This window comes from Capsicum annuum, chromosome 5, assembly GCF_002878395.1.
Source record: "Capsicum annuum cultivar UCD-10X-F1 chromosome 5, UCD10Xv1.1, whole genome shotgun sequence".
NCBI lineage: Eukaryota > Viridiplantae > Streptophyta > Magnoliopsida > Solanales > Solanaceae > Capsicum > Capsicum annuum.
The window spans coordinates 3,227,615-3,232,515 of NC_061115.1; positions in this window are offsets into that span (position 1 = coordinate 3,227,615).

Below are 4,901 nucleotides of genomic sequence, written 5' to 3' on the forward strand. Positions count from 1 at the left end.
ACGGTTTATGATCCCAGGGTGACTGCGAAATCACGTTGGTATAGTCTTATTTATTGGTGTGTAGCGCACCACACTTATAAGTAGGGGGCTACAAGGCGTTTAGGAATATCTCTCTTACTTCATGCTCTAGTTCATGCAATAGAGTCAATTGTTCCTCTTTCATACTCTAATTTGTGTCATAGTGTCTCTCATACAAAGTAACAATCATCTCCTAATTCTTTCCTTACTCTGATGTTCTCAGATACATCTCATTATTGGGCTGATTTAATTATAGAAGTTTAGAGTCTAAATAGTATGGTTTTTTTTCTGATTGAACCATATAAGATTTTTGCAAGGACTTGAGAAGAGTCCATTAGTGCTTCAGAGTGTATTGATTCTAGTATGAACCTTGATCTTAATGAAATCATGATTTCCAGCTTGCGGTATTAAGTGTATTCAGTCATTTTCCAAAATTTATGTTACAGATGTTATGCTTAAGAGTGGATGAGGTGTAGTAGATTGTTGGAACTGTATTTCCCCCCGAATAGTAGTATAATTTAATGTGTCGGTATCATGACCTATTGTCACTGAGATTAGACCAAGAAGTTGGAGATATGAAGTCACAAAGTTAGAAGTTAGAGAGTAAGGGTGACTTTTGTGTAAATGAATATTTTAGTTTAATAAGTAATGTTTGTGGATAATTTACTACTTTATAGTGATATACTAATGTGGTAGCTAGTAGCATGTGTGGATTGCATGATGGTTTGTGGGGGAATTGTTTGACGCAGATTTTTACTTATAAAGAGTAAGATGTCATTCATAGATCATTAAATACTGTGCATCAATTTTCTATCTCTTGTAATATGTGACCTTGTTATCATGGTGTGTTTGAAAAAAAAATCAAAGTCTAGTGAAGTCATGTGGGGCTCTTTCGATTCACTAGCATAGTTGCTTTGTCATTGATCTCATTTTCTTGTTCAAAATACAAAAATCAAAGTCTTGTGAAGCCGAGTGAGGCCTATTTCGATCACTAGCAACTTGTTCAATTTTTTTGTTCTTGTGTTTGTTGGAACTGGGGGGTTTAGAGGCGAAATGGAAAGAAAAGTGGTAAGGACGATTTATTGAATATATGTACAGCCAAAATCTTTTTGCATAGGATTGCATTGGTAACAAAGTGATACGTCCTTGTGCGTTAGTTTGGTAGAAGTTAGAGATGGAATTATTAGCTAAGGTGAAATTGTTGTTTGCTTGAATGTATGAAAGTGGCTAGATTAGCCAGTAAGTTATAATTATATACTCATGGTTGTTGTGGAAATTGAAGGTAGTCTAAATGTGCGCTTGGATAAGTAAGTATGATGTGAGCATGATGTATAAGTAGATAAGATGGTATGGGGTTATAATATAAGATTAAGGTTGACCATGTTTATTATGTGACTTTAACCCCCTTTTGGACCAGAGCCTAAATCTGACCCTCTATTTATTGGTAGTTGTAAACTAGTACTACATGTGACAAGGTATGTAGTATATTTTTGAATGTAATATAGAATGTGGATGTAAGAATAGTGGCTCAAGATTAATAATGAATGTTTTGTGAGAAGTTGTGTGTCAGGTTGGGTTCTAAATCAAGCCCTAGACATTAAGTTTGAATAGTTGATGTCCATAAAGGTGGGTGTGATGATTTCTCGGATTAATGATAGTAGTTATATGGAAGTGATCTGATAGGATTGAACAGTGTATGCCAGAGCTTAAGTTTATTTGATTCGTAATGCAGTAGGATGTTGTATGTCTATGTATAAGTATTCCCAAGGTGATGTGGAGTTGCAGCATTTTCTAAGACTATTGCATGTTGTGTGTGGCTAGTAGTACCATTAGTTTCTAGGTGGAGAAAGACTAGTTAGATGGTATATGGTGTTCTAAATAGCCAAGTTAAGGAGTTTTGATTTATAGAGTTGAGCCTTTTGATATGATCTTGATTCTCATGGTAGAGAGATATAAGTTTGGAGTCGCGATATTTATATGCTATGACGGAAGTAGTAAGGTTCATCAAAGGCTATGTGATATACATGTTAAGTGTTAGAATCTAAGTTTGAGTTTTTGAGGATTGAGCTAATAGAAATAAGAGTTGAAGCACTAGAGGGTGTACACTCCCACTATAGGGATACTCACGAAAACCCAAAGTTAGTAAGTGTGCAAATGTTATATGATGACTATAGAAAGATAAAGCATATCTCAGAAGGTAGCATTAGCATTGGGTTTTCCCCTTCCAGTTGTAGTCAATTGGGTTAAGTTCCATTAATTGTGTGTATGGTCATTTTCCAAACCCCAGAGTGCAATGAGTGTAGTTCAGTTTAAAGTCTAGAAAGAGACCCCCCTCAAACTTAAGAGGATGGCTTGAAGCTAAGGGGGAGATGATAGAATGAATAACCAAGTAAGTCTCTCTAATTCTAGTAGTGATTTAATATGAAATAGAATATCAGAATGTGAGAGTGAATCTCAACCCATTCTTATCACAGTATTCTTTTTCAGCTACCCCAATACCTACTTATGCCTTATATTTTAGTTCCATGATCATAGTTGATGACTCATGCCTAGGATAGAGAGTCATGTACTCTTCCAGTTCCAAGATGAGGCATTCCAGTTCATTCAATAATTAGAATAATGCTCCATATGTTATCAACTCCAAATTGAGGTCATATAGCTCATGACTAATGTATTTACGTCTTATAGTGTGCTCAGTTTCCATAACTCAGGTTTTATGCCAAATGATTGTTAAGATTCATCTTATAGCTATGTATGCCCTCAATTCAGATCACTTTGATGAATCCTTGATGTTGTTTTCCTATTGTTCAGGCCTCAGTTAAGGGTCAAGTCTCGTATAAAATGCTTCCATGCTTCAACGTTTTATGTTCTAACCTTTTAGTGACTACTTTTTACGTAATGTTAGTGGTGATGAGTGAATGTTTCTTGTTGATGAAAGATCATTGTGTGCTTGTTTTAGATAGGGCCATAAGTATGAATTAAGATTTAAGGGCCAACTTTTTGATACATGTGTTGGTTAGTTGAAAAGTGTGTGTCTATGTTCTTAGGGTAGCTCGTGGGAGTTATATTGATAGTGGTTTAGAGAATATGTGAGGTATGTCTTTATGGGTGTTTGCCTTGAAGTTCTGTAAGGTCCCGTAAATTTCCCTCATAGTTTGAGCCTTAGGGTGTGTCGAGTGACATGTGATTCCGGCCCTAAAAGATTGAGAAGTGGCTTCCTAAGTGAGTATCGTGCTAACCATGTAGAATTTCCTTAATTCCATCAATATAAGATTTTCCCAAATCAAACACTCGGGTAAGAAGTTATGACCAATTTAATCATTCGTCATAAAAACTGTGTCATTTGAGAGCCTAGTGCATCGCGAAGAGGGTGCAATTAGCAATTGTCAATTTCCAGTAAGACTCCGTGATAGTGGTGCATCGCAGAGGAGTTCCAAGTCCCAATCAATGGGAAAATGCATGGCTCCGCATCATGGAGGCTATCAATTTCCCAATTGTCATTTTCCAGAGAGCCAACGCGATTAGTGGCACGTCACAGAGGCCAGCAAAATCGGGTTCCAGTTCAATTTTTTTCCAATTTTGCACAGATGTTTAAAAGGGCATTTTGGACCTTTTTCCAAGCCTATAAAATCATTGAAACACTATATTAAACCCATTTGAAAGCATTCAATGAGGTTTTTATCAAGTATCATCTCAACAAGAACCCTAAATACTCAAAACCTCTTCCATAAATCTCAAGAATCCACCATGGATTTTCTAAATTGAGTCAAGATTCTAGGTTCCCAAGTGAAGGGTCTCAAGAACCCTTATTCTAGAGCAAGAGTAGAGTTCCAAAAGTGAGAGTTCTTCTAAAGCTTCAAATTCAAGGTATGTGGGGTTTTGAACTTGGGTAACCCTTTCACCCTTGTGCCCAAAATATTTGTTTACATCATGATTTTGCTGAAATTATGGGGTTTTTACATGAGTTTGAATTGGGGTTTTCACCCATATTAATTGAATGCATTATGTTGATATTTCTCATGCATTGAGAGTTAAATGGCATGATTTCTACATGTTTTCTTGAGTTTTTACAGATGGATAAACCCCATGACTTTACTCTTTAAGAAGCTTATATTTGAAATGTTGAGGTATTGAAGCATATGATTACATTGAGATTTTGAGATGAATTGCTGAAATTTCCAGATTTCCACATGATTTATGAATCTATATGCTATATATAATGCTTTTGATAAGCTTTAAATTGAAATTGAACTATGGGTTAGTAAGCCCTATTCAAGACTTATGAAATTATGAACTCTCGTGCTATAAGAACCCATGATTTGAGTATTTTGAGATGGTTGAAAATTGAATTGACCTAATGGTCCGAAAGCTTTGAAATCCACTTTACTATACAAGATTATTGATTTGATTAATGGGTTTGTGGTGAACCATGAGATTATTCTAAAAGTGGATTTTTATGAGATGAGCGCAGGTAATCTAAAGGGAGTAGTATATATCACCAAGCAGGTAAGCTACTATGGTTTCTTACCCCAAAAACTATATGCCACCATAGGATATGAGCCTGAGGCTGATTATATTATGATTATGAGTGGCCCTGAGGACGATTTGATTATGTGGGCCCGAGGTAAATTTTTGTTTAGTGATCACTAGACCTAGGTTATACTCCTTGGCAAGAGTCTGACGCTCCTCCCCAAAATGGGGTCTCTTCCTTAGGAGGACAAAATGTTGGACTCCATGTAGCTCGCATGAATTTCAAAGATACTCCCTAATCAAGGTATTGATTTGAGATGAGATATTTTCTAAAGTGAATGAAATGCCTTCAAGTATGTTTTCAAGTTTTATGATTTTGAATTCCAAGTATATGAGTTTCTAAATGATTGTGA